The sequence below is a fragment of the Balaenoptera acutorostrata genome, chromosome 19, assembly GCF_949987535.1.
Source record: "Balaenoptera acutorostrata chromosome 19, mBalAcu1.1, whole genome shotgun sequence".
NCBI classification, from domain to species: domain Eukaryota; kingdom Metazoa; phylum Chordata; class Mammalia; order Artiodactyla; family Balaenopteridae; genus Balaenoptera; species Balaenoptera acutorostrata.
In genome coordinates, this window is record NC_080082.1 from 600,588 (window position 1) to 613,432 (window position 12,845).

General features: G+C 50.3%; 1 protein-coding gene across 11 annotated transcripts in view; it reads left to right on the top strand.

Moving 5' to 3' along the window:
• Positions 1–537: 537 nt before the first annotated feature.
• Positions 538–12,845, top strand: part of ANKRD11 (ankyrin repeat domain containing 11) — a 166,471-nt gene continuing 154,163 nt past the window's right edge. For all 11 annotated transcript variants that reach the window (XM_057534971.1, XM_057534967.1, XM_057534972.1 and 8 more), the window contains exon 1: positions 538–842. The gene's annotated coding sequence lies outside the window, so the exon portion shown is untranslated. The remainder of the gene's footprint in view (positions 843–12,845) is intronic.

The window sequence follows — 12,845 nt, forward strand, 5'->3', positions numbered from 1 at the left end:
TGAGAGCTGACTCGGTTGGCGGACGGTTGGTCCAGCACCCCTTGGCCAGCGGCAGGTGCAGCCAACACAGGACGGACTCGCTGTGAGCGGACAGAGAACCGATGGCCCCAGCCCCGGGCCCTGTCCTCGCGGGCGCGCCTCCGGACCAGCTGGCGCCGCGGCCGCACCGCAACACCGCGCCTTCCAGAGCCTTCCGCCCAGACCCGCTCCCGACCGTTGCCCTCGCCGCTTCCGGCACTTGGGAAGGCCAATCGTCACGTCCGAGAACAAAAGACCCGCCCCCTCCGCGACGCAGGTAGCCAATCCAGCTGCTCGCTACCTCAGCGTCCCGTGCGCCTGGACGCAAGACCTTGCCCAATCCGTCCCGGGACGTGCTTCTGGTCCCGCCCCGGCCTGTGCTAGAAGCTGTCAATCTCGTCGTCCCCCGTGGCCCCGCGCGCACTTCCTTCCCGACGCCGTGACGTGCGCAGCCCTGTGCCCGACGGCGGCGGGCCAATGGCGGTGGCGGATACGGCGGGCCAATGGGAGGTAACGTCTCATGCGGCCCGCGCCGCCGCAGCCGCCGCCGGGTCCCGGAGCCAGAGGCCGCCCGAGCCGGAGCGCGATGGAGCGAGGGCCCCAGGCGGGGAGGCGCGGCCGAGCGCGCGGCCCGACGCCCCCTCAGTGAGCGCCCGACCGCCGCGGCGCAGGCCGAGGGCGGGCTCGCCTCTGCCCGCCTCGCCGCCGCACCGGCGCTCGGAGCCCGCGCCGCCTTCCCGCTCGGGCCGCGGGCCGGGGACGGCCCGGGGCTGCATGGCCTCGCCCGCGCGCCGCCGCTGAGCCCTGGGCCGGAGCCGGAGCCGGTGAGAGCCGCGGCCGCGCGGGGGTCGGGGCGAGTGCGGGACGTGGGGTGGCCTTGCGGCCTGCAGGCCTTCCGCGCCGGGCGGAGCAGCGCAGCGGGCTTCGGCGGGCCTGGGGGCCGGGGTCCGGGGCAGCCGTGACGGGCCTCAGGGGCCTCCGGGCGGGCTTTGGTGGCGGGGGGGGATACGGGTGGGCCTGAGGGCGTGAGGGCCTGGGGGGTAGCCGGGAGGGACGACGGCGGGCTTCGGACGGGCTTGGGGGCCGGGGGCAGACGGGGGGCTCCAGTCTGGACTGGGGGGCAGACAGGGGCTGAGGGTGGGCTCTGGGTGGGCCTGGGGGGCCCAGAGGGCCGACGGGGGGCTCCGGGTGGGCCTCGGGCCCTGGGGGCCCTACCGGGGTCCTGGGATAGCCTTCAGGGGCAGAGAGAAGGCTCTGGACGGGCGGGGGCCGACGGGGGTCTTCGAGGGGCCTGAGGAGCCGACAGGGGCTCCGGGCAGGCCTGGGGGGCCGACAGGGGGCTGAGGGTGGGTTCTGGGTGAGCCTGGGCAGCCGGAGGGGCCGACGGGGCGATCTGGGTGGGCGTGGGGACCTTGGGTTCCCGGGGCAGCAGTGAGGGGCAGACGGCGGGCCGCTGGGGGCTCCGGGCGGGCCTGGGGGGCCTGGGGGGCCCGGGCAGCCTTGAGAGGCCGGCCGTGGGCTGTGGAGGGCCCCGGGCACCTGGGGAGTGGGGCGCCGACCTCTGACCCGCGGGAGGGGCGCCTTCGCGGTGTAGGCTGTAGTTGTTATTCCCAGCGTCCTATTATTATCGCTGTTTTGAAATGGGAGCAGGCGGCTTCGGGCTCCAAGCCGGAGGGGGAGGGCGAGCCGGGGCCCTGGAGGGAGAGGGGGCGCTGGGGCCGCAGGAGGCGCGTGGGCCCGCGGAGGGGCAGGAATGCGGGGCAGCGGTGCGGGGGTGTTTCGGGGGGAGGGTAGGCGGGACTGGGGGGCGGGTGGGAGGGAAGAGGCGGCGGCGGCTGCAACAGCAGCCCTTGGCCTCAAGGAACAATGTGAGACGTTGCCTGAAATGTTAATTTCCGTTCCTCATTTCATCATCCCCTGGCAGGGCGGTAGCTGTGAGAGCGAGTGTGTATGTGTGTGCGTGTGTGTGTATGTGTATGTATGTATGTATGTATGTAGGGTTGGCCCTGCCACATGGATTCAGTCCCCTTTCAAAGAGGGATTGTGTTGTTGAATCTTGTTATCTCTGCCGTTTTGGGGGGAGTCTTAATTTTTCTTGAGAGCTGCTCTTTTCCTGGTGTCCCATCAAGGTTTTCTGCTTCTGTTGTATTTTGAAAGCTAGTCTCGTATCCAAACTTCCGAAGAGTTTTGGAAGAGGCTTTGGGAGATTAAGCTGTCCTAAGAGGGCCCCGTGCTTTCAAAACCATTTTCTTTCTAACAGTTCAGATGCAGCAGGCTTAGGTTTCATGGTTTCTGTAGGTTATGAGAAGTTTTATATTCGTTTGCAAGAACAGGACTTCTCAGCAGAGAAGTCATATCTCAGGCTTTCTTAGATGGTGAGAGGGTATTCTGAAGTGATTTTGCACAATGTCCTTAACATTCCTTTTCCACTGAGCAGTGAGAGTGCGCGCAGTTGTTGAATTGGGGGGGTGATGAGGTGCTCTCAGCCAGAAGACGTAAGATGATACTGCTTGTAGGAGAAGTGCCATCGAAACAGTTACTATTTTTGGTTTGTGCAAACCCAGTCAATGGCATAACTTGGATAGTTCTAGATCAGAGACCCTGAGACTGTGTTTGATGCCTTTAGGACCTTGATTGCACTTACTCAGTGTTGCTGTCCCGGAAGACCTGGAGTTCTGTTTGTGTTTTTTAGGATGATTGCACAAGTACTCTGGTATTACTTTGTAGTTAGAAAGGAAAAAGGGAACACATCTTGCTCAACTTAGATTGTGACCCTTCATCCCCCGCCCTCCATTCAGCTGTTGTCCTCCCTCTGTGGTGTCACGCTCAGGAGCGGGCTTGCCTTTGATAGGCTGGCTCTCTGAACGGAGGAAACAAAGACCAAGTTGCTGTGACATTTTCCTCTGCTCTTTGTGTGTGCCTCTTGAGTTAGTTAAAAAGCTACCCACAGATAGTGCCAAATTTGACCCAGCTTTGAAACTTTGAAAAGATCTTTTTCTTCTAAACGTTTTTTTTTTATTGTGGGAAAATATACGTAACAAAATTTACCAGAAGTTTGTTTTTAAAGGTGTCACATAGTCTTGAATTCCTCCTTTGCAGTTGTACCTTTGTGCTGCCACTGTTGGATGTTTTCCTCTGGGCGTGCTGTGGGCCAGCCATGATAATCACACTGCACAGCAGGCCTTTCATCTCTCCAAACCAGATGGGCTGCTTGTGACTAGTGGCTGTCATCTTAGCTCTAATTACAGTGTTGATACAGTGACAAGTAGAACTTTCTACAAATAGAGTTAAAGAAGCTGTGCTATTTGTACTGGAGAATATTTTTCAAGAGGCGTTGCGTTGCGTGCCTTGAGTTTTTAAGTACATTTGACACAGTAAGGTTACGTTTCATCCAATATGAGAGGAGAGTTACTTTGCATAGGATGGCAATGAGCCCATCATCAACTAAATAACATAATTAGAGAGCGTCAGTAAATGCTGGTTCAGAGCATGGTCTGCATTTGTTGCCAAAATAAGTGTTTTGATCTGTCCATTAGTCCATGTAAGTCCCTTCATCTCGCAAATGTAAGTATAATGGATGAGCTTCCTTGAATAACAAGATACTTGCTAGTTAATAGGTGCGAATGATACTGCACTGATTGCCTGGCTGTGTGCTGGGTCAGTTCACTATTGCTGTTCAGTCAGTGCTCTGTGGGGACTGAGTTTGGCCTGTTTGATAAACTTTATACAAAAAAATCGAATGAACACAAAAGTTACTGTCTTGAAATGTTTTCATGTGTGTTCTGTTAATTTGAATTTCAAATGGAATTTCTGTGCAATTCAACTTTTTCAGTTTTATCTTAAACTGTGAAAGATGGCGTCAATCCCTAGCACCTGGAACGCAGGCAGTTAGAGATAATCGGTATAGAAAGCCTTTTTAAAAAGGCTTAGGAAATGATCCACTTCAACAACTCTCTGTTAATTCTTATAGAGATGTTTCTGTTTCTAAGCGGTTCTTTTTTTTGTTGTTTGATGCATCTTATTCTTGATATCTTTGCCAGAGTCAGACTCAGCTGTGTACGTGAGTGTATGTTTTTGTTAGTATTCTTCTGTGCTTTTCTTAACTCCCGCTCCTCCCTCCCCATATTTAAAATTTTCTTAAATTCACCTTTCAACCAAATAGTGTTTTGTATATATGTTAGAACTACAAGTATTATTTTTATGAAAGTGTCCCAAAGGATTATTAACTGGCCTAACCCTGATTGTGTGACCCCCCCCACCCCCCCCACCCCATGTCCTTCACTCAAGTCCTCTCAACTCCTCGTGCTCCGGTTCCATTGGCCTTTCATTTCCTAGGTGACCCTCTGCCTGGACCAGGGTCTTGCTGAATGTCCATCGTTGTCTCCCTTGCAAATCCTCCCCCCCCACCCCACATCAACACAGTAGATCAAATGTGTGATCGCAGGGCTCTAAGCTGAATGAAGAGAGGCACGGTCTCTTTGTCACCCAGGGCCCAGCCTAGGCATGACCCTGGGCTTAGAATTGGCTCAGGAAGTATTTGTTGAATTGTTTAAAGGCAATGTATGCAAGTGTTTGAGAAATTTTGAAAGGACATACTTAGGATCATGAACATTTATTTGATTGACTAGGAATTACGCTATGTACACTTTAGCCATTTTCCTATTTGTTGTTGTTACAAGTTTACTTGCGAAAGGTGTGGGGCATGGCTTTTAAAATTGGCACAGGACGAGAGAGAAAGGAAATAATTAAACGAACGGTTGTCTTTGTGGAAGAAGAAGAATGCTTTCTGTGAAAGCAGCTTTAGTAGGACTGCCGTGTGGGGGCCACAGTCAGAGGCTCGCCAAGTGTAGTTTGCTGCTGCAGCTCATGGTGATGAGAACTTCAAGCACCTCTGGCCACGTGTCATGTGAACAGTGTGGAGTCTTTTGAAAGGTTTAGCATTTTCTGATTTATGTTTTTTATTTCCTAAGCGCTTGTAATAAAAAAGGCCAAAGCAATATAAATTCTCCAGAATGGAGGTGGGCCCCTTAACATTTTTGCCTCACCCCTGCCCAGTTTTGGCACTTTAAATATTTATTTATTTATTTATTTTTATTTATTTATTTTTGGCTGCATTGGGTCTTCGTTGCTGTGCATGGGCTTTACGTTAGGGAGAGCGGGGGCTACTCTTCATTGCGGTGCGCGGGCTTCTCTTTATGGTTGTTTCTCTTGTTGCGGAGCACGGGCTCTAGGCACGCAGGCTTCAGTAGTTGTGGCACGTGGGCTCAGTAGTTGTGGCTCGTGGGCTCTAGAGCGCAGGCTCAGTAGTTGTGGCGCACGGGCTTAGTTGCTCCACGGCACGTGGGATCTTCCTGGACCAGGGATCAAACCCGGGTCCCCTGCATTGGCAGGTGGATTCTTAACCACTGCGCCACCAGGGAAGTCCCTAGTTTTGACATTTTAATGAAGAAAAAAAAAAAAAATCTCTTTGGGGGGAATACACCAAAATGGAGTTGTGTGTTATTTTTTTCCCCCTTATGTTTCTGTTTTCTAAAATTTAAAAAATGAAACATATATTTGGGAAAAGGTTGTTATTGAAAAGCCTAGTCGTGGGTATAATTTGGGTGATAAAGACTTGAGTTCTTGGTTTAGATAACAGTAGATTTGTGTGGTTTTAACATTTTAGGTGGTAATGAGTGAGGGGAATTGGTGGTTGTTGAAAACGTTTAAAGACATCATTCTAGAACTTGAGATATCCTGCAGTTCAAACTCTGGTCCTTTGAATAAAGAGTTAAGTGGGTTTTCAATACGAAAATAGAAGTCTGGCCTATTAATATAGCTCAGATTTTTCCGAGGCTGAAAGGACTGAAAATCCTTCTGTGATGCCCCCTCCGCAGCCAGGATGGACGTAGGTGGCCGTCGGGAGCGGTGCTGTCTGAGTTTGAGCGTCCTTGCTACTGGCTGAGGGCGAGACCCACGTGTCCAGTCCTGCCTTTGGCATCTGTGCAGTGAATTATTTATTATCCTGAAAATCTGTAGGTGCTCTTTCTCCACTTGCAAAGAAACCAGTGTGCACCTCTTCACAAAATAAGAATGTTGGCCTTTGCTCAACTTAAAACATTTTTGATCACTTAGGTCAAAGAAAAGTATTTTGTCAGGGTTAAATAAAATTCATAAAATCCCCCCTTCTTCAGTTACCTGTTTAACTAAAAAAAAAATGTGACCTTTAAGAATGGCTGGGATTGAAATTTAACTTGTAAATGCTTAATAGCTTTGTGATATCAGAGATGACTTTTCATCTAAAATGCAGCAAATAGACTTTTCTCAGCTCATTAGTAGTGTCCCTTTCCCTCTTCCAGTGGCAGTCTTCAGACCCAGAATGCGAATGTCCTGGAATAATGAACGTTTCTAAATAATGAGAACATTTCGGGAAGGTGCTTTGTTCATAAGGTTTGGGCTAAAGTTATGAATAGTGGGTTTTTTGTTTTTTTTTTAACTGCATTCATATCCAGTAAAATAAAAAAGATTTTCATTTAATTCTCGGTGATAATGTAGACTTGAGAATATTATGGCTGTACTGTGTAAACTTATCTAAAATAGAGAGCATGAGAAAAGCAGAGAAGAACCTTATTACTCTTAAGAAATTAAGCCTTGCTGGCATGTACCATGTTTCTAAATGCGGTTTTACATCCTGTAAAACAGGAAGTAAAAATAAAAAACCAACAAAACCCCAAAGCAGCACTCTTGAAGGAATTAACTTTAAAAAAAATTACTAAAACACTTGACTAATTAAAGGATGTGCAGAACACTATAAGAAATCTTGCCTTTTTGGATGCTTACAGAGGAGAAAAGCCAGTCTTTTTTTTTAAAAAATAAATTTATTTTTGGCTGCGTTGGGTCTTTGTTGCTGCGCGCGGGCTTTCTCTAGTTGCGGCGAGCGGGGGCTACTCTTCGTTGCGGTGCGTGGGCTTCTCACTGCGGTGGCATCTCTTGTTGCGGAGCACGGTCTCTAGGCGCGCGGGCTTTAGTAGTTGTGGCTCGTGGGCTCTAGAGCGCAGGCTCAGTAGTTGTGATGCACGGGCTTAGTTGCTCCACAGCATGTGGGATCTTCCCGGACCAGGGCTCAAACCCATGTCCCCTGCACTGGCAGGCAGATTCTTAACTACTGTGCCACCAGGGAAGTCCTGAAAAGCCAGTCTTTAGGGGTCTGAAACTATAGCCCTCAGGTGATTCTGATTTCAAAGAATTTTTAGACTTTGTGAAATCTTTCTTTGCTGAGGTGTATGATTTTTTCCGTTTAGCTTTAGCTTACCTACATAGGTATTTCTATTACTTTGAGAAGAGTCCATCTGGAATTTGAAGTGTTTTAGTTTAGAGGTTAATATATTAAATATGCTAAAGCTCAGAATGTTTTCTTTTTTTTTTTTTTTTTTTTTTTAAATTTATTTATTTATTTATATTTATTTTTGTCTGTGTTGGGTCTTCGTTTCTGTGCGAGGGCTTTCTCCAGTTTGTGGAGAGCGGGGGCCACTCTTCATCGCGGTGCGCGAGCCTCTCACCGTCACGGCCTCTCCCGTTGCTGAGCACAGGCTCCAGACGCGCAGGCTCAGTAGTTGTGGCTCACGGGCCCAGTCGCTCCGCGGCATGTGGGATCTTCCCAGACCAGGGCTCGAACCCATGTCCCCTGCATTGGCAGGCAGATTCTTAACCACTGCGCCACCAGGGAAGCCCTCAGAATGTTTTCTTACGGGAAAAATTTTCCCTAAATACTTGGGAAAGGTGATCTTTGAATTGTGTCTCTTATCTTTTAGTATGAAGCTTAGAAAAATGATATGTGCTTTCACTCACAGCTGAAGTAGTTTTCAGCAGATATAACCTTAACGAGATTTACATGTGAACTTTGTTTTTCTTTGGTGAAGTGATCAGATCTGTTTCTGCTGAACCTGGGTTCTCATCAGATGACTAACTTTTTAAAGAAGACTGTTTAAGCAATAACTCTAATCTTTAAAAAAAAAAAAGATATTTAAGCAAAGACTAAGGGCACAATGAAGTTTTAGAACACCGGGGAGGGAATCTCTTAGAATTTAACCCACAGCATCTCGTTTTCCTCGCCTTGATAGTTTTCTTCTAGGCTCCAAATATGTTGTCCAGAGGGAGATGGGAAACAGAAGGGAGATGGAGGATTTGAAGAGGTACCACAGGAGGGTGTGAAGGTTGGAAGGAAGACATGCTCTCACAATCTGGAGAAACCCTTGTGGTTTTTATATTTCAGTGCTGTCACTGTTTTCTATGGCTGCTATAACAAATGACCAGAAATTTAAAGGCTTACAACAATACAGATTTTTTCTTATTTACAGTTCTGCAGTTTAGAAGCCTGGCATGGATCGTGCTAGGCTGAAGGCAAGGTGTCGGCAGGGCTGGTTCCTTCTGAAGGCTCCACGGAGACTTCATTTCCTTGCCGCTTCCATCTTTTGGAGGCTCTTCACATGGCCCCTTCCTCCATGTTTGAAGCCAGCAACCTTGTGTCTCTTTGACCTTCTTCGGAGGTGGTTTTGTTTTGTTTTGTTTTTAAAACACAGCACGTTTATTTAAACTGTTACTTTTCATAACTCATTGGAACTTATCACAGGTCAATATCTTCATTCTGTTACCTTAGTGGGTACATTCATTAGTGTTATGTAAACCTTCATATAAAATTAAAGAATTAAAAGTACAGCTAAGAACGTAGCTCTCTTCTGACTCTCTTCGGCCTCCATCTTCCACTGTTAAACACCCTTGTGATTCTGTGGGGTTCACCTGGATGATGCAGACTCATCCCCCGTCTGCTGATGAGTAGCCTGAGATATCTAGAGGCTCCAGGGGTTAGGACGTGGACCCCTTGGGGACGTTATTCTGCCAGCCACACCGGGAGTCCACGGTGCTGTCGTAACACGTGAGGTTGGGCCAGGTCAGTGTGCAGCAGGCTCTGGCTCTTGGCCTTGGTTCCCCAGAACTGTTTTGGCTCTTGGAGAGACTCAGTGCCGTCCATCAGTCAGCATAATTTGGCATTGATAGGGGATTAGTGGATATGGTGGAAACACATGTCCTGGACAAGGTTTTGTTTTATTTTTTAATTTTTATTTTATTCTTTTTAATTTTAATTTTAATTTAATTTATTTTGGCTGCGCCGCATGGCATGGGGGAACTTAGTTCCCTGACCAAGGGTTGAACCCACGCCCCCTGAAGTGGAACTGTGGAGTCTTTACCTTTGGACTGCCGGGGAGGTCCCAAGGTCTTGTTTTAAATAAATTTTTATTTTGGAATAATTTTAGGTATACAGCAAAGTTGCAAAAGTAGTACAGAGAGTTCCATTATATTCTTTACCGAGGTCCTCTAAGGTTAACATTTTACGTAGCAGTGGTAAGGTTGGCCAAACTAAGAAATTAGCATTGGGACTTCCCAGGTGGCGCAGTGGTTAAGAATCCGCCTGCCAACGCAGGGGACACAGGTTTGAGCCCTGGTCCGGGAGGATCCCACATGCCGCGGAGCAACTAAGCCCTGTGCCACAACTAGTGAGCCTGTGCTCTAGAGCCCTCGAGCCACAAATACTGAGGCTGCGAGCCGCAAGTACTGAAGCCCATGCACCTAGAGCCCATGCTCTGCAACAAGAGAAGCCACAGCAATGAGAAAGCCCGTGCACAGCAATGATGACCCAACGTGGCTGAAAATTAAAAAAAGAAAAATTAGCATTGATGCGTTATACTGTTAATTGAATCCCAGATTCGTTTAGATTTCACTTGTTTCCCACTAACGTCCTTTCACTGCTCCAGGATCACACATGGCATTTAGTTGCCTGTCTCCTTGGTCTCCTCCTATCTGTAACAGTTTTTCGGTCTTTTCCTTGTTTTTCATGACCTTGGCAGTTGTGAAGAGTACAGTCTTTGTTTTTTCTGTCTTTGTAACCATTCACCCATTTGGCACAGTTGTAAAGCAACTGTGTACAGGCAGTTGTGTAGCTGACTTCTGGTTTCTCTGACTGCTTTCCTGAATGTGGCCTGCTGTATACGGGGAGAACAGTTTGGTGTCTTTTTGTGACTGGAATGCGTAACATGCTTTAGGGAGGGGCTTCTAAGACTAAACAGACAGCTTTCCCCACGTCCCACTGACTTAGTCAGATGTTTGTTGGTTGCTCACTGTGTGCAGGGCTGTGTGGGGGAAGCGCAAAGATGAGGGCAAGGTGTGGGGCAGGAACTGCACGTGGGGGCGAGGGCATTTCTGGCTCCGGGTCTGGGGGGTGATGCAGGAAGTGCTCTGGAAGCATGGTGGGCGTCGGTGGGCGTGCAGAGGGCAGGGTCAGGCCGGAAGGCTCTGGACAAGGGCCAGGAGGGCGGGTTGTAACGTGACAATGTCAGCTTGGCCTGTTTGAACACGGAGCCCATGAAAGGAGATGGTAGCAGATGAAGCCAGGGAAACGGAGTACAGCCCGAGTGTGTGGGACTTAGGATGAGGGCCCTGGCCCTGGCCTGCTGAGGGACGGCAGAGGCCGTGCGTGGGGTCTGCTGGTGCCCGCAGAAGGCCAGGGCCTGGCGATGCCTGAATCCGGGCTGCCAGGAGAGGGGTGGCGTCTAGGGCTTGGGTGGAGGGCGGGAGCGCCAGCCAGGGCGGCCACTGCTCATGAGGGGCCCCTGCCTTGTCTTCCGGCCTGTTCCTTCAGCCCCACCATCCTCTGCTTTGGATGATGTCTGGTTTAGAAAGGTCTCAGTGGAAACTGTTACAGGAAGTGGGAACACCATTTTCTAGGGAAATGTATGATGAGCAGTAGAAATGGGTGATGGGATTGAGATTTTGTTGTAGGAATGATGCCTGACTTCGAATGACTGGCAGAGATGCCGTCCCAGGGAAGTGACTGAGGAGCGAAGTGTGTCTGCCGGAGCCTGGCCTGAGGCTAGGCTGGGAGGGCCTCCCTTCGAGGCCGCCCTCAGAGCACCTGGGGATCTTGAGAGTGGGCTGCCTGGACAAGATGCGAAGACTATTTATTTGGTTGCACCGGGTCTTAGTTGTGGCAGGCGGGTTCCTCAGTTGTAGCTCCAGGGCTTCTTAGTTGCGGCAGGCGGGCTCCTCAGCTCTGGCATGCGGACTCTTAGTTGCGGCATGCATGTGGGATCTAGTTCCCTGACCAGGGATTGAACCCGGGCCCCCTGCATTAGGAGCGCGGAGTCTTATCCACTGTGCCACCTGGGAAGTCCCTGCTGACAAGTGTTGATGTAAATACTTGAGGGTCAGCTGAGAGGGATGGCCAGTTATATAAAAGGTCCCCTGCCTTGTGGAGCTGTGACAGACCCAGGCGCCCCAGTCTCTGGTGCTTGTCCCCTGCAGGGAGGAGTGGGCAGCTCCCCAGGAGCCTGTGATTGGCTCCTACACGTCTTATTCCCAGACAGTTAAACTGCAGGCCAAGGAGAGTAGCTCTGAGTCTGGGTAGGAGGGGCTAGAGAACTTGAAGCTGGAGAAGCAGCCTTCGGTGAAGGCGTGAAGGCGGGTGGGTGGAGAGGAGAAAGGCCACGGTATCTTAGGCTTTTCTTGCACGTCTGTTCTGTATTTCCCATAGTTCTACGCACATGTTGTGCATGTATGATCAGATACCTAGTCAGTATTTGCCTGAAAGACGGATCTTAAAAGTTAGGCTCTAGGCTGAGGAAGGAGTGGCACCTGGCAGGAGATACAGAGCCCTGTGTGCCTGGAGCTCGTCGTCCAGTGAAGCTGCGCCGGTGCCTGCTCGCGTGAGAGTAGGTGCGGTTTGCTTCAGGCCGTCAGAACGGAGCCTCTGTCCTGCTTTGTCACTGCATGCTTGTCATGTGCTGTGTCACGAGGACTTTGTCCTTTGGTTGGACTGTGGGCGGCAGCAGTTACGCTCAGGGCGTCTGACCCTGGAGCCTTCAGCGGGGGATGGTCTCTAGGCTTTACTGGGCCAGCAGTACAGTCAGGGCCCTGAATTGCATGCAGTCTAATTGCAGATGGAGAGATAAACGGAGAGCAGAAGTGGATGTTTTGGGCCACTTGGCTGTGTGGTGCTTGGCTTTGAACGTTCACTCTCACTTAAACGCTCGTAGCTCTCCCAAGTCCCTTTGTTACCACCCCTCCATAACATTAAAGCATTTCACCGGCTGACAACTGCCCTGCACCTGAGGGAGAGAACAAGTTGCTATAGTTGTTTTTGTGACCCTGACTGAAGTGTTTGATGGCTGCCCCATTACCACCGGGATGGGGGATCGGGGATGGGGCAGGGACTCAAGTGGCTTCGCTACTCTCTGGCCTTTTCTCACCCTCCCCGAGGCTGGCCTGGTACTGTTTCTTTGTCCAGGGATGCTTTTGAGAGCTAAGAGGGTTCTGTAAAAATAACTTAAGATTAATGGGCGAAGGCTACTTGGTTTCCAGGTGTTTGCAAGTGGGCTGTTGGTTTAAGAAGAGAAACAGTCTGTGCTCCCCTCATTCTCAGACTCTGTTCTTTCTGAGTTGCTTGCAGGTTGCAGTCCTGAGAGCGGTAAATAACAGCTGCAGGGGTGCCAGGTATCTACTACTGGGGGGCCAAGCTTCACCGCATCCCTCTTAGGGGAGACTGGAAGTGGGTTGTGGGCCTCTAAAAGGAGGCGGAGAGATTTGTAGCAAACAGACTAATGTTGATGAGTTTATTTCCTGCATGGCCTGGTGTCTGGGTGTTTAACTCCAGCCCACACCTCTGTTTACAGGGCAGCCACTTGAGAGTTGGAACGAGGACCTGTGTCCTCATCAAAAGCTAGGGTACTTTCTAAACTTCCCACATAAATAATATCTTTCGTTAGTGGCTACATTTCCTAAACTGTAGCTTTACTGCT